The sequence below is a fragment of the Pongo pygmaeus genome, chromosome 23 (genome assembly GCF_028885625.2).
Source record: "Pongo pygmaeus isolate AG05252 chromosome 23, NHGRI_mPonPyg2-v2.0_pri, whole genome shotgun sequence".
Lineage (NCBI taxonomy): Eukaryota > Metazoa > Chordata > Mammalia > Primates > Hominidae > Pongo > Pongo pygmaeus.
Genome location: NC_085931.1, coordinates 37,524,932 through 37,550,340, shown reverse-complemented (window position 1 = coordinate 37,550,340; position 25,409 = coordinate 37,524,932). Strand labels below are relative to the sequence as shown.

Sequence of the window (25,409 nt, the reverse complement as noted above, 5' to 3'; positions counted from 1 at the left end):
GTCATGGCATTCTGATTGATCACCTTACCTGACAATGGGCTGCCTGGTAATCATTGCAGTGAGCATCTCTGTGTTATCCAGACAGAAGTAAGTGTGGAACAGTAGAGTCAAATCAGAAGAAGAGTCACTGACACTTTCTTCTTCTCCTTCAAGACTGATTGGGGGGAAAGGCCTATGACTCTAGTAGATTCCATATTTTTAATAAAAAGACTGGAAATCTAGCTCTCTAAATAAATAATTTTAATTTGGTGATTAAGGAAGATCATCTCTGATGAGATGGCAAAATGCTGAAAAGCTGAGACCCAAGGTTAAGAAATTCATCCAGAAAGAGTAGGAAGAGGTTGGGCACAGTGACTCACGTCTGTAATCCCATCATTTGGAAGACCGAGGTGGAAGGATGGCTTGAGCCCAGGAGTTCAAGACCAGCCTGGGCAACATGACAAGACCCTGTCTCTACAAAAAAAAAAAAAAATGTAAATTAGCCAGGTGGCACATTCTTGTGGTCCAGCTACTCAGGAGGCTGAGGTGGGAGGATCATTTGAACCCAGGAGGTTGAGGCTGCAGTAAACTGTGATCTTGCCACTGCATTCCAACCTATGTGACAGAGTGAGACCCTGTCTCTAATAAATAAGTAAACAACAAAAATAAAATTAAAAAGAGAGAGAGAGATGAGGAAAAAGAACATCACAGACACAAGAAAGAGCAAGTGCACTCCAGCCTGGGTGACAGGATGAGACCCTGTCCGAGAAACAAAAAAAGAAAAACAGCAAAGGCCTGAGACAGGAGTTAGCTCTTGAGCATCTGAGACACCTAACAAAGTCAGCAGAAGTGGAACATAGAGAGGAAGCACGTGGAGATGAGGTGGAGAGGTTCGTGGTGGTCGGCACTCAAGGCTTTGTGGAGCGTGCATTTTATTCTTCTGGTGATGAGAGTCAATAGAGGGCTTCAAGCCAGAGAATGAGCTTTCACAAAGCAGGCTCAGTCATGCAGAAAGATCACAGTGCAGGACTGGTCACTGTTGGAGCTGACTTTTCGTTCTGCATGCATGTTGTGGCTCAGCACAGGAGTCTGACTTCTCGTAAAATTACCTGCACTTTGTAGATAATCTGACTCCCCTGGTCCAATAGAAGCAGAAAGAAAAAAACATTTAAAGCCAAAATAATACAAAACAAAAAAGAACCTGCTTACCCCTAAGAGCATGAGCATGAGGGACATGTTGTCTACTGCCAGCATGGAGTGGGACATGAGTTTAGAGTTGGCCCTCCACAGGCGGGATTTGTGGTTCCCTGAAACTGTCAAATAAATCACCCATATTTAGTAACTGTAATGTTGTTTGGGAATTACATTCAATGGATTGGTCTGACACTCCAGGCATCTCATTTTCCCATCCATCAAACTCCCACTCACCATTATACACCCAGCTGAACGGCTAAAGTGGAAGGAACTGACACCACCAAACATTGGCAGGGATGAGGAGGAACTAGAATGCTCATCTATAGTGAGTGGTACAACCATTTTGGAAAATTTTTAGCAGTTTATTAAAAAGTTAAACAAATTTGTCATATGACCCATTAATCCTGCTCTCAGAAATTTACCTAAAAGAAATGAAAATATATCCTCAAAAAATCTTGTGCAAGAATGTTCATAGCTGCTTTACTCATTATAGGCAAAACCTGCAAATATGTCAGATGTCCATCAACAGGAGAACAGATAAACTGAGGTATATTCATAGTATTCAGCAATAAAAAAAAGAAATGAGCGGTCCAGCATGATGGCTTAAGCTTGTAGTCCCAACACTTTGGGAGGTCAAGGCAGAAGGATTGCTTGAGCCCAGGAATTCAGGACTAGCATGGGCAACATGATGAAACCCTGTCTCTATAAAAAAAATACAAAAATTAGCCAGATATGGTGGCCTGTGCCTGTAGTCCCAGCTATTTGGGAGGCTGAGGTGAGAAAATGGCTTGAGCCAGGGAGGTTGAGGCTGCAGTGAGCTGAGATCATGCCACTGAACTCCAGCCTGGGTGACAAAGTGAGACCCTGTCTCAAAAAAAAAAAAGGAAGTTGGGCACGGTGGCTCACGCCTGTAATCCCACCACTTTGGGAGGCTGAGGTGGGCGGACCATGAGGTCAGGAGATCGAGACCATCCTGGCTAACACGGTGAAACCACATCTCTACTAAAAATACAAAAAATTAGCCGGGCGTGGTGGTGGGTGCCTGTAGTTCTAGCTACTCGGGAGGCTGAGGCAGGAGAATGGCATGAACCCAGGAGACAGAGGTTGCAGTGAGCCGAGATTGGGCCATTGCACTCCAGCCTGGGTGAAAGAGCGAGACTCCGTCTCAAAAAAAAAAGAGCTATTAACATATGTTACAGCATGAAGAAATCTCAGAAGCATTATGCTAGATAAAAAAAACAAATAGAAAGGGTACATGCTGTGTATGATTTCATTTACAAAAAGTTCTTGAAAAATAAAAACTAACTTACAATAATAGAAATCAGATCAGTGGTTGCTTTTAGGAATGAAGGAATTACCTGGCACAATGAAGTTTCCTGTGGTGGTGGTGATGCCTTGTTTCTTAATAGAGATATGGGTTGCACAAGTGTATGCCTTTATCAAACTGATGTAACTGTGTACTTAACATTAAGAATTTCACTGAATATAAAAGATAATATAACAATTAACTCAAGATGGATTAAAGACTTAAATGTAAAACCCAAAACTATAAAAACCCTGGAAGACAACCTAGGCAATACCATTCAGGACATAGGAATGGTAAAAGTTTTTATGACAAAAATGCCAAAAAGCAATTGAAACAAAAGCAAAATTTGACAAATGGGATCTAATTAAACTAAAGAGCTTCTGCAAAGCAAAAGAAACTATCAACAGAGTAAAAAGACAACCAACAGATGGGAGAAAGTTTTTGCAAACCATGCATCTGACAAAGGTCTAATATTCAGCATCTATAAGGAATTTAACCCAATTTACATGAAATAAACAACCCCATTAAAAAGTGGGCAAAGGACATGAACAGACACTTTTCAAAAGAGGTCATACATGTGGCCAATAAGCATATGAAAAAAAAAGCTTAACATCACTGATCATTAGAGAAATGTAAATCAAAACCACAGTGAGATACCATCTCACACCAGTCAGGATAGCTATTATTAAAAAGTCAAAAAATAACAGGTGCTAGCGAGGCTGGCGAGAAAAAGGAATGCTTATACACTGCTGGTGGGAGCGTAAATTAGTTCAACCATTGTGGAAAACAGCGGGGCGATTCCTCAAAGACCTAAAAACAGAACTACCATTCAACCTAGCAATCCTATTACTGGGTAGATACCCAAAGGAATATAAATTTTTCTATCATAAAGTCACATGCACACATATGTTCACTGCAGCACTATTCACAGTAGGAAAGACATGGAATAAACCTAAGTGCCCAACAATAATAGACTGGATAAAGAAAATATGGTACATACACTCCATGGAATACTATGCAGCCATAAAAAATGAGACCCTATCCTCTGCAGGAACATGGATGGAGCTGGAGGCCACTATCCTTAGCAAACTAATCCAGGAACAGAAAACAAAATACCACATGTTCTCACTTCTAGGTGGGAACTAAATGATGAGAACACATGGACATATAGAGGGGAACAACACACACTAGGGCCTATCAGAGGGTGAGAAAAGGGAGAGGGTCAGGAAAAATAACTAATGGATACTAGGCTTATTACCTGGGAGATGAAATAATCTGTAAACAAACCCCCATGACATGAGTTAACTATATAACAAACCTGTACATGTACCCTTCAACTTAAAATAAACGTTAAAAAAAAGAAAAAAAGAATTTCACTGAATATAAAGGATACCTCATTTTTAATGTAAAAATAAATAAGATTCTATTACTCTGGGCAGTCTTCTCTACCTTTTTGGTGTAGAACTACACCTCAGAGTTACTACAAGAGGGGAGGTAGCTGGGGTATTTATATACCAACTCCTATTAGTCATTGGATGAAGACTGCTGGAAGTGGAGGTGTAATTCCCCAGCACCTCCAGCTGGCCATGAGTACCAGCAGAGCGAGCACAGTGGGCAAAGAGAGCTCCTTTAGGAAAAAAAATGCAGAAATGTGGGAGTCAAGCTGGCATACACGAAACTGGCATGTACCAGGGTAATATGGGCGGGGCCCCAACAGCATCCACTACAGGTCCTGTTGTGTCTGCTCCTATAGCCTCCTGTGTGTATAATTGTACCCTAACAGTAGAAGCAGCAATTAAAAGCTTGGGTTACAGAACCAGGCAGACCAAGCCTCAGATTTCAGCTCTCTCACTTTCTAAGTGACATGTTGGGCAAATGGTGCTTCTTCTGAAAAATGGGGTTCATGCATTGTTGAGGACATTCAATGAGATAATCTCTGTTCTGTGCTTACCATAGCACATAATATGAACTCTTATTATGGCACATCAGAGAAACTCCAATAAACACTAACAGCAACAATTATTTTTTCTATGTTCACGATATTTTCCATAAAAAAAGTCAAACTCAAAATTTTTTCATTAAAGATTTTCTCTCTTAAATTATTTTGAAAATTTAATTGTTGAAAAGATAATACATTTACAAAGTTTGAAATCCAAAATTTTTTTTTTTTTTTTTTTTTTTTTTTTTGAGACGGAATCTCTCTCTGTCTCCCAAGCTGGAGTGAGTGGCGCGATCTCGGCTCACTGCAAGCTCCAACTCCGGGGTTCACGCCATTCTCCTGCCTCAGCCTCCAGAGTAGCTGGGACTACAGGCGCCCACCACCATGCCCGGCTAATTTAATATATTTTTAGTAGAGATGGGGTTTCACCATGTTAGCCAGGACGGTCTCGATCTCCTGACCTTGTGATCCACCCGCCTCAGCCTCCCAAAGTGCTGGGATTATAGGCGTGAGCCACCGCACCTGGCCAAAATCCAAAAATTATTAAAGGATACACGGAAAAGGCTTTCTCCTTTGACACAGCAGCCACCTAGTTGCCCTCCCCACAAGCAAATGAGATTATCAGCATGTTTGTGTATTTTTCCAAAGGTATTTGCAGGTGGTGGTCTAAAATATTCTAAGTCTGCTTCTGTTTATCTATGGCTGAATCTAGTACATGATTCAGTGTTTGGTTTGGCATGAATAATATACGCAGGTTTTATTTTGAAATCATGTTAGATTTACAGAAGAGTAGCAGAGATGATACAAAGAGTTCTTGGACATCCTTCACCCAGCATCCCCCAATGCTACTATTTTACATAACCACAGCGCATTTATCAAAACTAAGAAGGTGACGTTGGTACCCTGCAATTAACAATACCACAGATTGTATTTAGCCTTTACCAGTTTTTTCATTAAAGTGGATCTAATCCAGGATGGTGTGTTGCATATGTCTTGGCATCCCTTTAGGGCACCAAGATACCTAATGCTCCACATTTAAGAATTGCTAGCACAGAGGAGCATGGAGCACTTTATTGGTGTCACTACCACAGTGGGACAGGAAATTCAGGTCACCACCCCACTGTGTGCCCTTGGAAAACTCACCTTTCCTCTCTGGGCTTTAGCTTCCCTTTCAATACAATGCAGCAGTGAAACCATATCATCCTTTCTGAACTTGTGTGGTCAAAGCAATGTGATGAACTCCACACACTCTAACACCTCTTAGATATCCCAATGTTCATTAGCATGTTAAAGGCTCTGATAAGTCCTGCAACAAAACACTTGTTTTAATATCACTTAACTCAGCATTGCTCAGGCACTCTGGATTAGGGAGGCAATTTTTACCCTCCATATTTATCTACAGAAGTGTGTTCCAGAGTAGAGCCTTTGGGGCATGAAGGACTAAATGATAATAAAGCCTGTTAACAGAGCCTCAATTTGATGGGGTTTCAAGAACAAGCACACTGCCTAGAGAAGGCTGGTCATGAAAACTTGGAAGGAGAGACACAAAGGGGAAGCCTGACCAAAAACTTGGCTGACTTTCCCTTGGCTCCCCAGCTCTTCTTAGCCAGCCCAGACCTGGGCATTGTGGGACCCCTATAGAGCTGCATGTGGCAACCTCCTTGGAAGGAAACTTAGCAATGTGCCTCAAATTGTCAGTGCACATGCTCTTGAACTCAGTGATGATGTGTCTAGATGCATCCACACCTGAGCACAGAGGGGTTTGTGCAGGCTAATCACAGCCTCATGGCTTGAGGTGGCAAAAGACTGAAAATAATGCAATGTCCCATCATACAGACTGATTACAGAAACGACAGTCCATGCAGGCAGTGGAATTCCACACAGCCATTAAGAAAGAAAAAGAGTGTGTATGTGTGTGTGTGTGTGTGTGTGTTTTCATGCTCACATGCACCTCACATATACTTGGTCACAATATATGGACCATCTCAAGAAGGATAACATCATATTGGGAACCGTGGTTGCCCCCAAATAGAAGAACTGAAAGACCTGGAGGCAGAAGTGGGAGAACTTGATTTTTCACTGACTACTCCTCTGTACCTTCCTAGTTTTGTACCTTGCATGCATTGCTTATTTAATGAATTAAAATAATAATTTCTAAAAGAATGAGACATGGTTTAATTTATCTATGGAATGGAATGCTGTACTATATGCAGTTGTTTAAAAAGAAGGGAAAAAAGAAAGAATGGGGAAGCTGTTTATGTACTGAAATGAAAATATCTACACGTTTCAGTGAAAAAAAGCAAAATGTAGAAATATATATAGATTATATTATTCTTGAGTTTAAAAGGAGTTTAAAATAAGATTATAGATATATTTTCTTGTATATACGTATAGATGTAAAAAAATTCTGGAAGGATATTAAAAAGCTAATATAATCATATGAAAATAATCATAGTTATGGGGGCATGGCATGGAAGCAGGAAACGTTTCACTCTATTCCTTCAAATATATTCAGATATATTACACCTTTATATATTTTATTTATATGTAATTGAATAATGAGTATATTACCCCTTCAAAGTTACGTAAATATGAATGCGGGAAATCTATATGGACAGATACATAACAATTTTCCATACATAGTTAAACAGAAAAAGCAAGTTTGCAGAACGGTGTGTATAGTATCACTTCTCTACCAAAACATGTGTGTGTACATGTGTGTATGTGTTTATATACATTTATACACATATATATACACATTTATACACACACATACACAATTGAAAGCACACACTCTTCCTGGAGGAATTCAGAAAAAATTGCTAACGATGACTTCCCCTTTTGAGGGTACCTGGAGACAGACAGGGATTATTCACCCTGAAAAACTACTTGAATGTTTACCATGTGCATAAAAATGTTTTTAATGTTTTAAAAACATCTGTGAAATAATGGTCACCATAACAAAGATTTTTGAGCAAAAATTTAGAAATAAATGTTTCTCCTTTGGGAATGATTGGTATAAATTTCAGCCCATCCATACTCTAGAATCCTCTTCAGATATTAAAATATTTGAAAAATTAAATGTCGGCCAGGTGTGGTGGCTCACACCTGTAATCCCAGCACTTTGGGAGGCCAAGGTGGGAGGATCGCTTGAGCCCAGAAGTTAAAGACCAGCCTGGCCAACATAACAAGGCCTCATCTATATAAAAAATAGAAAAAAATAGCCTGTAGCCCTAACTACTCAGGAAGTGGGAGGATCACATGTGCCCAGGAGTTTGAGGCTGTAGTGAACCATGATCGCACCACTGCACTCCAGCATGGGTGACAGAGCAAGATCCTGTCTCAAAAAAAAAACAAAACTAAATGTCTATTTATTTACACTGACCTGAAAAGAAACAAAGTATTATTAAACAATGTATTATTGTTAAACAACATATTATTATGAAACAATGCATTATTAAATAATACAATGTATTATTAAGTAAAATTTCAGAACCAAAAATATGATATAACCCAATTTTTGCAGTAAAGCCTCTATGTACTTGTGTGTACACATGCATATATATTGTATTACATAAACAATATGTAGAAGATTCAAATCCTGACTCACTTATTAGCTGTGTGATCTTGGACTAGCTACTAAAAATTTGGGGGCCTGAGGTTTTCTCATTTGTAAAATGGGTGCAACTATTCTACCAGCCTTGAAGTAGTTCATTTGATTCTTCTAACAACTTAGAGCAGCAGTCCCTAACCTTTTTGGCACCTGAGACCAAATTTGTGGAAGAATTTTCCATGGACGGTGAGGGCGGGGATGGTTTCAGGATGATTCAAATGTGTTTCATTTATTGTGTACTTTATTTCCACTATATTACATTGTAATATATAATGAAATAATTATCCAACTCATCATAATGTAGAATCAGTGGAAGCCCTGAGCTTGTTTTCCTGCATTTAGACAGTCCCATCTGGGGGCAATGGGAGATAGTGGCAGATCATCAGGCATTAGATTTTCATAAGGAGCATGCAACCTAGAATTCTTAAATGCACAGTTCACAATAGGGTTTGCTCTCCTATAAGAATCTCATGCCACCGTTGATCTGACAGGAAGCAGAGCTCAGGTAGTAATGAGAGTAATGGGGGGTGGCTACAAATATAGATGAATCTCCACTAGCTTGCCCGCAGCTTACCTCCTGGTGTGTGGCCCAGTTCTTAACAGGCCATGGACCAGTACTGGTCCATGGCCTGGAGGTTAGCGACCCTTGACTTAAAGCATAATGCCTGTCCCATAGTACACAATTTGTAACTAATAGTTGTTGCGCTCTATCTCTCTACTGTCAGTGTATTAGCTCACTTTCACACTGCTATAAAGGAATACATGAGACTGGGTAATTTATAAAGAAGTTTAATTGACTTACAGTTCCACATGGCTGAGGAGGCCTCAGGAAACTTACTATCATTGCAGAAGGGGAAGCAGTCACCTTCAAAGTGAAGGGGGAAGACCCCCTTATAAAATCATTAGATCTTGTGAGAACTCACTCACTATCACGAGAACAGCATAGGGGAAACCGCCCCTATGATCCAATCACCTCCCTCCCTTCACACACGGGATTTTCAATTCAAGATGAGATTTGGGTGGAGACACAGAGCCAGACCGTATCAATCAGGAAATTGCTAACATGTTTGATGTGGATTATAGAGACATGGAGCTGGTGGTGTTCACTGGCACACTCTACACAGGTTACCCTAGAATATGGGATTTGAGCGGGCCAGGAAGAATCAACACCTTCTATTTTATACAGTGCTATGTTGTTTGATTGTTTGGTTTTGGTTTGTTTTTACAACAAACATGCATTTTTTTACAATTAAGCTAGAAGAAACAATACAAGAAAACAAATTAGCTGCAAGGAGGCAGACACTCTCCAACCCACAGTTGGGGAGAGCAGGGGCTGCATGTAGTATGACCTTGCCTCACATTTTGCACCCATAAAGCAGGGAGACAGGACCCAAGCAGCACACTGTGCATCCTGAAGCTAAATCTGTCCACCTTCCTCCCTTCTGCAAGACACAGGTGCCCAGAGTCAGAAATTACATCTGAGCTGTTCAGATTTGTGGCCACTCTCCCCAGCCATTCAGAGCATGGGGAAATTCAGCCTCATGCCACCATTTTTCAAGCACCACCGGTAGAGGAAGAGACAGCTCTGTACCTACCTTGGTCTGAGCACCAATCTTCGTGGAAGATGTTGGGAGAAACAGCATTTCTTCAATGGCATTTGCAAAGGGCTTGAGTTAACAGAGGGCATACAAAACCATTAGCCGTGAAATCCCTTCAGCACCTCCTAATGAAGATCCCCTGTGGACAGACCAAGAAAAGGGCTCCAAGAAGGAAAAGATGCACCCAAGGTAACAGCTGGAAGATAAAGGAGCCCACATTCCAACACAGATCTTTCTGTCCCAGTGCACATGCAGCTGAGGCCACACAGAAGCAGAGGTTGGATCCACTGCATTTCAGCGAAAACATTCATTTATTCAACAAAAATGGAACCAGGTGTTTCGTGCCTGCTATATGCCAGGCTCTGACCTAGACTCCGATAGCGACAGCACAGAGATTTGTTTGCCATTCAACACAGGTTTATTTAACACCTACTCTCCTCCAGGAACTGGGTGAGGCACTGGGGCTACAATGGAGGACAAACAGGCATGATCCCTGCTCTCAGAGTCCCTGCTCTCAGAGTCCCTGCTCTCGGATTCTTTTGCAAATAAGGTGAAACAGTTATTTGTCTCAAAATGAAGGTAACATAGTATCTTCTGAGGGGAGGTCCACAGAGCTGATAACGTGAATTTGAATTAATCTGGGGAATCCAGGAAGGCTTCCCTAAAGAAGTGAAGCTTGCACTAAAATCTAAAGAAGAAGTAAAGAAGATGAGGAGGGAAAGAAAAGGCATTCAAGTAATGAGAACAGCATGTGCAAAGGCCCTGTGGTAGGATGCACCAAGGACCCAAAGGCAACCCTTTTGGCTGGACTAGAGAGATCAAGGGATAGTGCCATGCAAAGTGACAGTGAAAAAGGAGACAATGGCCAGGTGTGGTGGCTCATGCCTGTAATCCCAGCACTTTGGGAGGCCGAGGTGGGTGGATCACCTGAGGTCAGGAATTCGAGACCAGCCTGGCCAACATAGTGAAACCCCATCTCTACTAAAAATACAAAAAAAATAGCCGGGCGTGGTGGCCACCTGTAATCCTAGCTACTCAGGAGGCTAAGGCAGGAGAATTGTTTGAACCCAGAAGATGGAGGTTGCAGTGAGCCAAGTTCATGCCATTGCACTCCAGCCTGGGAAACAAGAACAAAACTCCATCTAAGAAAAAAGAATAAAGAGAGAGACAATGAAAACCCATCCAGGTAAGGATCTGGTCTTCACCCTAAGGCAATGGGAAATCGTCAAAGAATTCTAAGAAAAACTGAAATGATCAGCTTCACCCTCTGGCAATCAAATAAGAGTAAGAGATGTACAAAGAAGTAATCACAACCAAAAAGATACACCTGAGACAGAATAAGTTCAGGTAGCCGCGCAGTCACCTTATAGAATTAGAGGGATAGGAGCTGCTTAGAGGAGGAGATATTCTAAATAAAATATTTTTTAAGCCCATCACAAAATCCTGAATCTGAAAGGTTCAAAGGGGTTCCTTCCAACACAGGTGCAGGCCCATTTCAGAGACGAGGTCCAGGGACCCCAGTCTCATAGTGGCGGACCACAGATCAGAAGCCAGAGGGCTCTCTCTGACTCTTTGCACAGTGCTTACAGGTTTGCCTAGCTGGATTAAGTTCCTAATTTGTCCCTAAGCCTCAGCAACAAGCCAGAGGCTAAACAGGCCTGATGCAAGCAGAACCCTGGGCTCATCCTAGAGACCCCAGAGTCTCTAACCCACCAGGGGTGGGAGGTGAGACAGGCCTAGGGAGCTGGAAGCCTGTGCTCCTCCCCAGAGAATCTCCTTCTCCCAGCTGGAGAGCCCCCCACAAAGCCATCTAAGCAGCCCCGGGGGATGCATTTAGGTAAGAGGACTCCAGGGAGCCTTCAGAGTAATTTTCAAGGAGGGCTGAGGCCAATGAGAAAGGGGATTATTAGCTCTGCTCTCTGGAGGGAAGTTGATGCAGACAAGTCAGTGAGTGGGTTACTCAAAGGAAGGGGCATTTATAGTCCCTTTCCTTCTAAGCAGAGGACATTCATGATGCCTGGGGATTCAGACAGAGCCCTACTGAGGAAACAATAAATTGATATGAAGAACTCTTACAACTCAACAACTAAAAGACAAACAACCCCATTTTTTTAATGGGCAGAGGACCCGAAGAGACATTTCTCCAAAGAAGATATGCAAACGGCCAAAAAGCACATGAAAAGATGCTTGATGTCATTCATCAGAAAAATGCAAATCAAAACCACACTAAAATCTCCCTTTGCACCCTTATGAATAGCTATAATTTTAAAAAAAACAGATAATAGCAATTATTGGCAAGGATGTGGAAAAATTGGAACCTTTATACACTGCTGGTAGAAATATAAAATGGTGCAGCCACTTTAAAAGATGTTTGACAGTTTCTCAATGACTTAAACCTACCAGCAATTCAACATGTGTGTGCGTAGGTATATACCCAAAAGAACTAAAAACGAGTGTTCAAACAGATACTAGTATACCAATGTTCATGGCAGCATTATTCACAGTGACCAAAAGTTGGAAACAACTCCAATATCCATCAACAGATGAGTGGACAAGTAAAATGTGATATATAAATTCAATGAAATATTATTTAGCCATAAAAATGAATGAAATACTGATACATGCGACAACATGGATGAACCTTGAAAACATGCTAAGTGAAAGAAGCCAAGCATGTATTGTACGATTCCATTTATATGAAATACCCAGAATAGTCAAATTGATAGAGACAGAAAGCTGATTAGTGGTTGCCCAGGTTTTGGGGGAAGGAGGAAAGGGGGAGTGACTGCTAATAGTTGTGGGATTTCCTTTCAGGGTAATGAAAATGTTCTGGAACCAGATAGTGATGATGCTTATACAACCTTGTGAATAGACTAAAGGCCACTGAATTGTCCACTTTAGAAAGGTTAAAATGGCAAATTTTAGGTTATGTGTCTTTCACCACAATTCTTAAAATCTTGGAACATAAATAAATAGACGGACTGGGAAACCACCCAGTAGCTCCTCAGCACACCCAGGATAAAATCCAAAAGACAAGCTCTTACCTACAAGGCCCCATATGAGTTATCCTCCCCTCTCTCATTCAGCTCCTTGCTGACCTTTGAACACATCAAGCAGGATCCCACCTCAGGACCTTTGCTCCTGCTGTCTCCCTCTACCTGGCAGGCCAGGTCTCCACTCGGCTCACTCCATCTACCTCACATAGGCCATAGCAGATAGACTCAAAGAGGCTCCCAATGCCCTCCACCTCTCAGTATTTACCCATTTGTATAACCTCCACCCTTACATATGGGCAGGACCAGGAGCTTGCTTCTAATCAATAGAATACAGTAAAGAGGACCCAGCACGGTGACTCATGCCTGTAATCCCAGCACTTTGGGAGGCTGAGGGAGGCAGATCACTTGAGGTCAGGAGTTGCAGACCAGCCTAGCCAGCATGGTGAAACCCTGTGTCTACTAAAAATACAAAAAAATTAGCACAGTGTGGTGCTGCATGCCTGCAATCCCAGTTACTCAGGAGGCTGAGGCAGGAGAATCACTTGAACCCGGGAGGTGGAAGTTGCAGTGAGCCATGATTGCACCACTGCACTCCAGCCTGGGTGGCACAGCGAGATTATTCCATCTCAAAAAAAAAAAAAAAACCCACAGAGGAAAGAATACAATAAAGGGGACAGGAGGCCGCTCTCATGACTACATCATATAAGACTGTAATTAATGCCCATCTTGCTAGGAGACTCTCCTTGCTGGCTTTGATGAAGCAAGCAGCCACACTGGGGTGGGCCATGTGGCAGTAGCCTCTGGCCAACAACCAGCCAGGCAGTGAGGGCTGCTTCCATCTTACAGACAGCAAGAAACTGAGGCCCTCAGTCTTACAGCCCACAAGGAACTGAATTCTGCCAACAACCCCATGAGTTTGGAAGTGGATCCTTCCCCGGTTGAGTTTCAAGTGAGACTGCAGCCCCAACCAATACTTTGACTATAGGTTTCAGATGAGATTCTGAAGCAGAGGACACAGCCTAGGTTCTTGGCCCCCAGACACCGTAAGATAATAAATATATGCTGCTTTAAGTTTGTGGTCATTTGTTATGTAGCATTGGTGCATGGGTCCCTGTTCAAATGTCACCTCCTTAAAGAAGCCTTTTCTGAATTCCCTTTCTAAAACAGAATTTGTCTGACACAGAAAGATAAATACTGTATGATCTCACCTATATTTGGAATCTAAAAGAGTCAAAGCATAGAGACATAGACTAAAATACTGGTTGCCAGAGGTCGGAGGGACAGGGAAATGAGATGTTGGTCAAAGGGTACAAAGTTTCAATTAAGCAAGATGGATGAGTTCTGGAGATCTAATGTATGGCATAATGATTACAGTTAATAATATTATATATTTGAAATTTGCTAAGAGGGTAGGTTTCACCACAAAACAAGACAATTATGTGAGGCAATGAACGTGTCAAATAGCTTGACTATAAGGATCATTTCAAAACATATATGTAGATCACAGCATCAAGTTGCACCCCTTAAACATTACCCAATTATATTTGGGTATTGGTCAATCTATTTGTCAATTATGTCCAAATAAAATAAAATCTGTTCCACCATTACTTTCCACAGTTACCCTGACTTTTTTCTCCATATCCCTTACTGCAACCTGACTCATTATATGTTTATTTACAAATACGTAATCTTGAGAGCAAGGATCTAGTCTGTCCTGGTCATCCCTGCATCTCCAGTGCCTCTCATGGAACTTGGCACATAGCAGACAGTCAATAAATAAGGAATGACCGAACAATCAGCCATCTTTATATAGGCTTCACTATGGGCACTTACCTTAGTTGTCCTCACCATGACCCAACAAGCTGGTATAATTATTCCCATTTTATGAATGTAAAAAGTGAGGATCAGTGGTAAAGAATGACACATCCAAGCTCATATAGGTGGTAAATGGCAGAACCAACAATTAAATCCAGGTAGCCTCACCCAAAGGTCCATGCTCTTAACTGCCATGCAGGCAACCTCAGATGATCAGCAGCACCTTTGTTCTCATTTTCTTCCTTCTATGAAAGGGGTACTTTTATCCATCCTGGGTCAGTGGCAGGAGGGACTCTCCCCATCCCTTTCTCCTGGCCCTGCTATCTGTGGACAGGAACAGGTAAAGATCTTCAGAAGCCTTAAGCTTAGAAGAGATGAGGGAGCCCCCTCTGCAATCCCCTATGTAAACTGAAATTAAAACAATGCAAAACCATAAAACACGAAATATGTGTGCATGTTGATGTTAAAGGAACTGTTTTCTAGATTTCCTGATTCTGGTTGTTGAAGTGCAACCTTTTTCATCCCTTTCATGACCTGACTTTCCTGAGGCTCTAAGCCCATCCTTAGCTGGCTTCCTGGAGGAGCTAGGTCTGCATATGGGATTTTGAGTAAAGAAGGGAATGAGGGAAAGACAGAATACCCCCGGCAAAGAGAACAGCATGGATGTGCACAGGCCCTGGGGTAGAAATAAGTATGGCAGAAACAAGGGACTGGAAGAAGAGTCTTAGACGTCTGCAAAGTGTAGACACACTATGGGCTGGAAACTGTGCTTTTACTTAGCAATTCCACCTAATCTTCACCAGACCTCCATAAGGTAACTACAACTATTAACGCACTTCTACAGATGAGCAAACTAACACACAGAAAGGCAACATGCCCTGCTGTTTTGGTCATCTTAGGCTACACTATGTGATGCTAACAGATGCCTTCAAAGGTCTCAGTGGCTTAGAGAGCAACCATTCATTCCTCTGGAATCTGACAAACCCTTGTAGCTCTGTTTTTGCTCTGCCCCTCCTCACTTCATTCCAGGATGAAGGCTAAAGAAGCAACACCCTTATGGAAACCTGATGGCCTTGAGGCCAAGGTAAAAAGGGAAGGTGAGGCACAACACTTGGGAAATAGTAAAAATTACCCATAGCATCATAAAAAGGGAAGGGAAAAGGTAACCACACAAGGGTTCTTACAGTGTCTGCCAAAAAGTGGCACATACCACCCCCACTCACTTTCATCCCATTGGCTGAAAGTCACCTGGCCAACCTGACTCCAGTTGGGTAGGGATATGAAATCTCCTGTAGAGATGACCACATAGGGAAGGGTCTCCATAAGGTCATATATTTCAGAAATGGCCAGACAAGAATTCAAACCAAGGTGGATTTTTTCCACACGTACTTACATTCCCTGCTCCATTCCTTCTCCTGGGCTATGCACTTTAGAGAACTCTGTGTCCTCAATAACAGTAAAACTCTGTCCTTCCAAATCATGCCCTGGAAGGAGGAAGCTCCAGCAAAGGAGAGGCAGCTGGGTTAAAAAGATATGCTACCTTCCCAAGATGCACCATCCCCTTGGAATCTTATGTATCCTTCAAAACCCAGCTCAAGAGGATGCTGCCTTTCCAGGATCCCCCAGTTGAGCAGACCTCTCCCTCCCATATGCCCACTGATGAGCACTGTACTTTCCTCTCTCAAATCTCCTGTTCCCCTCCACTGCACGATAATCTGTATACAGGTCTGTTTCTCTCATCAGACTGTGAATAACATGCGGACATAAGAATGGCATCTTGGCCAGGCGTGGTGGCTCACACCTATAATCTCAGCACTTTGGGAGGCCGAGGCGAGCAAACTACCTGAGGTCGGGAGTTCAAGACCAGCCTGGCCAACAGGATGAAACCCTGTCTCTATTAAAAATATAAAAATTAGCCAGGTATGGTGGTGGGCACCTGTAATCCCAGCTACTCGGGAGGCTGAGGCAGGAGAATTGCTTGAACTTGGGAAGCAGAGATTGCAGTGAGCCGAGATCATGCCACTCCACTCCAGCCAGCCTGGGCAACAGAGGGAGAATCTGGAATCTGTCTCAAGAAAAAAAAAAAAGGAAAGAAATAAAAGAAAAGAATGGAATCTCATTCGGCTCTGAACACAGTGCATAGCTTAAGACATGCAGTAAAAGTCTGATGAATGAATAGATTGGTCAGTGGATATATATGGGTGGATGGAGGTGGAGAGGTTAGAAGTCAAGTTTTGGAATTGAATTGGAATCCCAGCTTTGCCACTTGCTAGCTGTGTGACTCTGGTTTATTTACTTAACCTCTCCGGACCTTTACAAAATAGAAATATAAGGATGTCTCTCACTGGATTGTTAGATTGTCAGGAAATGGAAGGGTACATGGTATGATCTGACTTTAAAGAGACTTGAATTTGAATCTGAACTCTAACACTACAACATGTGTGACTCTAAGAAGTTACTTGTGCAGCGTATCATCTATTTACCCCTCCTGATCCACTCTCCATCCTCCTCCAACCTACCCAGTCCCTAAGAAGTTGGTCTCTACTGGCTGCATAAATAGGCTGTGCCCCTTCCTCCAGCCTCTTGTTAAGATCAGCCAATGGAGAGCAACAGCAGAAGATGAAAGAGAGGAAGGAAACTGAGGTCAACCTATTTATTCCTGTAGCTCCCTCCTTGCCAAGTCACCAGGGACTAGCTGTGTCCTTCAACCAAAGGTCTCAGCTTCTACTACGCAGCCCTCTCCTTCTGTGTCTCCCATCTATTCATAACTAGGGGTGGTAATCAAGTCCCACCAATGCTATCTGCAGGGAAGTGCACTATTCCTGGTGGCTTCCCACATCCTGTCTGTGGAGGGCAGAAAACTCAACTGGCCACCAAGATTCTAGCTCCCTGGTGAACACACCCTGAATAATCCCCTCCCCTTGAGTATGGCCTGAACTTGCAAATATGATGGAATTTCATACTGTCTTAGGTTGACTTTGAGTTAATCAAAAGGAAGATTAACCTGGGTGGGCCTGGTCTAATCAGGTGGCCCTTAGAAGTCAGAAAGATTTCAAGTGAGAGACAGCCACTTGCTGGCCTTGAAGGAGCAGACATCCAAGCTGTGAATTGCCTGTGGACTGAAGGTGGCCTCTAGGAGGTAAAAGCAATCCCTGGACAACAACCAGCAAGGAAATGGGGACTTCAGTCCTACAACCACAAGAAACTGAGTTCTGCCAACAACCTGAGAGAGTTTGAAAGAGAGTTTGAAAGAGAACCTTGAGCCTCAGATGGCATCACAGCCCCAGCAACACCTTAATTTCAATCTTGTGAGGCTCTGAGCAGAAAACCATGCTGTGCCTAAACTACTGACCTACAGGACTATGACCTAATAGAAGGGTGTTGTTTAAAGCCACTGAGCTTCTGGTTATTTGTTATGCAGCAATAGAAAACTAATACACTGTCAGCACCTCTTTGAATGACACCTTTATTAAACTCTTCTTGAACCAGACTGATTTAACTATGCCATCTATTTGTTGCTGGGCTCTGATGAGTGCATCATTTAACCTCTGTGCACCTCGGTTTCCTCAGCTGTAATAGGAGATGATGGTAACAAAGCTATTGTGAGGATGCAATGACATGGTGCATTTAAAGTGCCTTGCACTTGCTAAGAGTCCACCACGTGGAGAAAGAGACAGATGGACTGAAGCAACTTCTCTGACCAGACCCGCTTTCCGAATCCCCCGGGTCTTTTGGTCTTGTAATTGCGGCTGGAAAGTCAAAGCTCCGAATGTGGGTGGTCCCACCCCTTCCTAACTCCCAGTTGCCCAGTGCCTTTGGGATGAATACACCACCCTTCATGCTCTAATTGTTTTGACTGAAGATTAGTGGGATCTTACTGCTCCTGGGGTGTAAAGAGCCATTGTGAATGGTTATGCATGCTGAATTTAACCCAATTTCCAACACAAGGCCTTGTTCGTTCTGCAGAGAAGCCCATTTAAATGGCCTCAGCACTGCTCCCTTCAATCCACTGGTGGCCGAAATGAGGAGAAGGAGAGAAATGGGAAACTCCTCTTCTTAACCAAATGTCTCAGGAGGGCTCATACCTGGGGACCAAGTTTGTTAAGAGGCAGATCTCAGAGCAGTGGAGAAACAGCTCAGAAGAGAAGCAGCTGGACTGCTGGCACTCAACATCCACAACTGTCAACCAAATGTGGCTCTGCAGGCTTTCCTACTATGACCAGCTGCTTTAAATCTTTCTCATACCCTGTTATCAACGTTCCTATTGGTGGGCAGAGGACCACGTCCCCTATTCAAAGACGATTTTAAGAGACTCACTCATTTACTCAGACTCTATGTGGGGGATGTTACAAATAACACAGATACTATTCCTGTCTTCAGGGAGAGAATAACCCAATGCTATAAAATAGGAAGGGCATGAAAAAATCACTAGATTAATGATATTAGTGTATAATTATTAAGGGGGAAAGTTGGTATGCTCTCTGAGCAGTAGACCTTGTAAAAACAGGAATTATACCAAAAAATAGAGAAAGAGGGACCTGTGTTTGTTTAACTTTCATAAACTGGTTCAATGAAATGTCATGGGTGTCTTTGTTGCAGGACTTTTTAGTGCCTTTGATGTGATAATGTGCCTTGTGTATCTCTAGTCTGGCTGGTTGTCAGGATTCTCTCTGAAGCTTCTCAAAAGGACGAATATGCCACAGGAATCAGAATCCCCAGAAGTCAGGCTCAGGAAACTGCAGTGTTAAAAGACCTCCCAGGCTGATTTTTGATGGTCAGCTAACTTGACCTAGAGATTCTAATTTGGGACTGTAGGAATTTCCCACGGTTTCCTGACTCCTGAATATATCTGTTGGTACCTGCTGAAACTCTTCAGCATGCATATAAATAATTATCTTTATTTTCCTGTTGTAATCCACTCCTCATTGGAAAATCTGCTGTGGGAATCTCAGTTCAATCCAGATGTGTACATTAAGGGGAGCCTGGTGCACCATTCGCCACTGCTAGCCCAGTGGGAGAAGGCAATATCCCTGAGCGCTTCAAAGCAGATCATGCACCTTGGTCCACTGGGATTTCTCCATTGCAGAGCCTCTGTTGGAAGATCTGGTTTTGCCCTGGCTTTTCCTAAGGATGGAATGGCTACAGAGAACCCATTAATGAGATGTCTCCAGAAGCTGGAACTGGGGCTGTCGGGGTGGGTCCTGGGAGTCCTGAAGCAATCAGAAAGCAGTGAGTGGGTTCTAGAAGGAGATGGTCTTTAAAGGTCGGGGAGACTTGGTCAAGACTCAACTCTTGGTTCTGTCTGTTCTCTACAGGACTTCAAGAGGCTGATCACCAATCTGATGGTTGACCTCTTCCCAGGGTCCCCACTGGCTACCTCATTATCTTTCAACAGCCTCATGCTGATATCTACAGCAAAGCAGCACACCTCTTTTTTTTTTTTTTTTTTTTTCTTCTTGAGACGGAGTCTAGCTCTGTCGCCCAGGCTGGAGTGCAGTGGCGCGATCTCGGCTCACTGCAAGCTCCGCCTCCCAGGTTCACGCCATTTTCCTACCTTCACGCCATTCTCCTACCTCAGCCTCCTGTGTAGCTGGGACTACAGGCGCCCACCACCACACCCGGCTAATTTTTTGTATTTTTAGTAGAGACAGGTATTTACCATGTTAGCCAGGATGGTCTGGATCTCCTGACCTTGTGATCCGCCCGCTTTGGCCTCCCAAAGTGCTGGGATTACAGGCATGAGCCACCGCGCCCGGCCACACCTCTTTTTAAGAGACAACATGGGGTGCTCAGCAATCATGGTATTTACCAAAATAATTAAATACAACCCCCAATTCTTCTCTGGACAAGTTATCCAACATATCTGAGCCTCATTTTCCTCATCTGTAAACTAATAAAATAAAATCTACCTACCAGCCTGGTAAACGTTAAATACATGACATTGCAAAGCACCTAACACACAGTTGGCCTTCAATAAATGTGAGTTATTTTTTCTTCCTTGTTTCTTTCTTCCCCCAAAAGGCTTTGCATCTGAAAGTCAGCAGAAAGAGGATAGTTTTTCATTGGCCTGCAGTGTGACATTGGACATCTCTTGGGCTCTAAATTCATTGGGATATTTTTGGTTGAAAGTAACAGACTCATTCAAATTAGCCCAAGCAAGGGAGGTGGGGGGAAGAATAATTATTATAAAAATGCAGAGATAACTCAGGGAACCAAGGAGCTGGAATGCAGTCAGGTTTCAGGAGGGGCCTGGAAACAGGAACTGAGGTGTACCAGGAAATCTAAGATGTACTACTTTCTGTGTCCCTCATTCTTTCTCCTCTCTCAGCACCACTTTCACTCATAACTAGTTCCCTGTTTACAGTACAAACAATGGCCATCAACTCCCCTAAATACTCAAGCTGGCCAGTAGGACCCTTTCCCTTAAACCTAATTCCATACTCCTAAGGAAGATCTACATTGGCCCAGCTTGGGTTGGGCCCTACTCCTAGTCCAATCAACAACATCTGGGGTAGAGCCAAGAGGCTTTCATTGGCTTGGCTTAAGATGGGCTCTACCCCTTGTCCAATCAACAGTGTCCACAGATGGGGTCGTGAGGCTTTCATTGGCCCAGTTTGGGTTGGGCCCTTCTCCTAATCCAATCAACCACATCCAGAGGTGGTGCCATAAGGTTTTCATTGGTTTGGCTTAAGATTGTCTCTACCCCTTGCCCAATCAACAGTGTCCACAAGTGGTGCCTTGATGCTTTCATTGCCCCAGCTTGGGTCGGGCCCTACCCCTGATCCAATCAAGAGCATCCAAGAATGGAGCCATTGGCTTGTCTTAAGATGGGCTCTACCCCTAGTTCAATCAACAGCAGCCAGGAATGGGGCCATGTTACACAAATATGGTGGCTTCTACTGTAGCTATGTGGATGGAGAAAGTAAAGGACAGTCTTCAGAAAAGGGCAGCTGGGTGTGCCAAACAATAAGTGACTTGCTGAAAGCAATGAGAAATAATACCTGCCCTCAAGGAACTCATAGTTCCAAGGGAGTTTCAGACCCAGAGACAGATAAACACCACTCCTACTCAGAAAAGGCCGTTACATTGGTATAACCCAGAGACATCCACATAACCAGGGTTTGATGGGAGAAGTTCCCAGAAGCTGCACCAACTGCCACCCCAAAGCCATCCTAGCACCTGATGAGCTAATTAATCACAATTATTATTGATGGCAGTGCCAATCCACCTGCTCGTGTCACAAGACATTAGTTATTGCCAGGAATGATGAATCCCAGGATGTAGAACATGCTAAAAATATTAATCTACCAGTGAAAATGATTTTAATTGGATTTCGCCCTTAGGGTCATGTCAGGGGCCCGCTTTCAATCAGACTTCTCCAGTCAGCAAAGCAGACTCCAGCCTTTCAAATTGAAACTGTGATTGGCTGGCAGAGGTTAATAGAAATGTTGGGAAATAAATAGGTTATTGATTGATCATAACAATCAGCCGGCTCCCAGCTTACCTTGCTGACCTCGCCCACCCAATTTTACGGCAAACTCGGTTAGCATCTAATTATAGATCACTTTTACAATACTGTGTATTAATGAGAAGATTATACAGTGGAGCATAGGGGAATTCTTACTGGAGAAGTTTCCCAGTGGCAGAAAAATGTGATGAGACCTCATGTCCAACATGGGGACCATCAGCGAGTGTGGGGGATTCTAGGAAGAATAAAGTGACTCTCCCCACATCCCTGCTTAAAACCTCATTCATTCAAGCAACACGCATTTATTGAGTGTAAGATTTGCACAGTGGACCATGGTACGTGGTGCTGTATCTGATGCAGTCCCTCTGCTTAGGAACTCACTCTGTAATGCAGTGGTTCTAAAACATCTGTGAGCCCAAGAATCACTTGCCAGATGAAAGACAGATTCAGCCATACATCGTGGGTCACAGCTGTAATCCCAGCACTTTGGGAGGCCAAGGCAGGAGGATGGCTTGAGAACAGGAGCTTAAGACCAGCCTGGGCAACCTAGCAAGATCCCATCTCTACAAAAAATAAAAATAGCCAGAAATGCTGGCCCGTGCTTATAGTCCCTGCTATTCAGAGACTGAGGCAGGAAGATCCCTTGTGCCCAGGAGTTCAAGGTTACAATGAGCTACGACTGTGCCACTGCACTCCAGTCTGGATGACAGAGTGAGATCCTGTCTCAAAAAAACAAACAAACAAAAAAAAACAGAGACGCAGATTCCTGGGCCCACACACTGAGATTCTGATTCAGAGGGGTCTGTATTTTTAACCCATTCCACCTTGAAAACTATGACGTGGTTGGAGGGCCTCATTTCGAGACACATCGGCCTGATCAGGAAGAAAGATCCACACAAAGAAAATTACAAATCAGTGTCTTGGGTGTTTGGATTGAAGCTTATCCAGAGTCCAGCCAGACATAAGGAACGTGAGGTCAGCTGAACCTGGAAGCCTTCATAAAGCAGGTGAGGTTCACACTGAGCAGGAATATCCAAGGTGAACTTGAAGAACGGTTTGCCCTCATAAAAGGATACTTTTAATGGGCACTAATGGTGTGCACAGCAGTGTTATCTGCTCCACCAGGGAGAGAAGGGGTGTCTGTCTCTCTCTTTCAAAGCGCTAACAACCTGGTTGCTTTCTCAATTCCAAGTGGCACTTCACCATGCACAAATCCTTTACTGTTTTTTTGTTTTTGTTTTTGTTTTTGTTTTTAAGAGACAGGGTCTCACTCACTCACCCAGGCTAGAACTAGTGGCGTGATCATAGCTCACTGCAGCCTCGAACTCCTGGGCTCAAGTGATCTTCCTGCCTCAGCCTCCCAAGTAGCTGGGACCACAGGTGTGCCTCACTATGCCTAGCTAATTTTTTTATTTTTATTTTTTTATTTTGTAGAGACAGGGTCTCACTGTGTTGCCCAGGCTGGTCTTGAACTCCTGTCCTCAAGAGATCCTCACACCTCAACCTCCCAAAGTGCTGAGATTACAGGTGTGAGCCATCATTTGTTGAACCAATATGGAGAGGTGGTGAAGGTGGCAGAGATGGGAAAACAGGGTAAAATGACTTGCCATAGGTCATACAGCCCTGGTACATCTAGATAAGAACACAAGTCCAATGTCAACACACTACGGTGTTGTTGCTGCCTTATTTGTGGAGACAGTCCTTCTGAAGAGGATGGAGTTGCTGGGGAGGTAGAGCACAGTTAGGATTGGAAGGTCTGAACAAATGGTTCAATCCCAGCTTTTAACACAGTGCTTGGAAGGCCTCACTCAGGCAGTCAGGCTGGGCTTCTGGAAGACTTTCAGGATGCTGAAGTGAGTCTGTGAAGGCAGATCCTCACCTCAGAATTAAGGAGGGACTGCCTTTTAAAGAATAACAGACAGAAGTGTCTGGAAGTCACAGGCACAGGGTAGCTCGGCCACAGTGGAGACAGAGGAGCCTCAGCCCCACAACACCTGTGTGGATGGTGTCTTTGATAAATGCTGTTTCTCACCTGTACTCCTCCACAGCCTCCGCCCCAGGCTTCCTGCTTCCCCGTCCCCCTCCAATCCATTCTGCACCCAGCAGCTGGAAGCCAGTGTTTACAGCATAAATCAGAGGTGTCACTCTGCAGTACAAAACCCTCCGATGGCTTCCAAATATACTTAGAGTCAAATCAGATTCCTTATCGTGGCTCGGCAGTCCCTGAATTATCCAACCCTGGCTTGCCCCTTCAACATTACATCCCATCAGCCTCTTGTGCTCTGGCCTTACCTCTGTCCCTTCAGCATGGCAAGCTTTATCCCTACCTCAGTACCTTTGCCCCTGCTGTTCCCCCTGCTGACACTTTCTCCTAATGTCACATCACTCCATCTTAACAGCTCAAATGCCACCTCCTCTGAGAGGCCCTCTCTGACCACCGCCTGATCTTGCCGATCCTCCAGTCCACCCGGGCCACCCTGTCCCACTGTCCTGCCGTACTTCTTTTCACAGCAATAAACAGTGGTAGAAAGGATATAATTTTCTTGTTTTCATATTGAATGTCTGTCTCCCCCACTGGACTGAGAATTCCATGAGGACAGATATTTAGTTTCTTCTCGCCACTCTATTCTAGGTGCCTAGCACAAAGCCTGGCACATGGACAATGGTCAATGCATATCTGATCTACTACTGAATCCAAATCTAAAGTCTAGATGGGGAAAAAAAATAAACAGGACCTGCTTGCCCAGAGACCAAAGCAGTGAGCAAACTCGCTCAGGCTTAGTCAAGGAGGGTGTTATGCATAGACAAGATGTAGTGACCGGAGGGGTCTTATCCTGGGCTCATGTGGGGAAAAAAGGGAACAGTCCAGGCAAAAACAGATGAAGGGCTCAGAGACACAGCACTGGAGGTGGAGGAAACTGAACACCGATGATTTATCTTATTCTGTACATCATTTGTATATCAAGATTCCTGTTTCCTTATGAAACTGTGAGGCTGGTGAGACAGCTGCCACAGCTGTCCAAAACAGAAGCCTGGTGGTTTGAACTGGGGCAATGTCAGGGGGATGGAATAAAGTGAGAAGAGATATTTAGGGCCGGACGTGGTGGCACTTTGGGAGGCAGAGGCGGGCATATCACTTGAGGTCAGGAGTTCGAGACAAGCCCAGCCAACATGGTGAAACCCTGTCTCTATTAAAAACACAAAAATTAGCCAGGTGTAGTGGCGGGAGGCAGGCGAATCGGTTGAACCCGGGGGCGGAGATTGCAGTGAGCCGAGATGGTGCCACCGCACTCCAGCCTGGGCGACAGAGTGAAACTCTGTCTCAAAAGAAAAAAAAAAGAAGGCCGGGTGCGGTGGCTCATGCCTGTAATTCCAGCACTTTGGGAGGCTGAGGCGGGCGGATCATGAGGTCAGGAGATCGAGACCATCCTGGTTAACACAGTGAAACCCCGTCTCTTCTAAAAATACAAAAAATTAGCCGGGCGTGATGGCAGGCGCCTG

At 43.7% G+C, this 25,409-nt stretch overlaps 1 long non-coding RNA gene across 1 annotated transcript in view; it reads right to left on the bottom strand.

Moving 5' to 3' along the window:
- Positions 1-5,687: 5,687 nt before the first annotated feature.
- LOC129023251 (uncharacterized) overlaps positions 5,688-25,409 on the bottom strand; it is a 45,242-nt gene continuing 25,520 nt past the window's right edge. Inside the window, exons 6-7 of the long non-coding RNA XR_010125951.1 lie at positions 9,627-9,768; positions 5,688-5,724 (exon numbers count right to left, since the gene is read on the bottom strand). This is a non-coding gene — a long non-coding RNA (uncharacterized LOC129023251). The remainder of the gene's footprint in view (positions 5,725-9,626; positions 9,769-25,409) is intronic.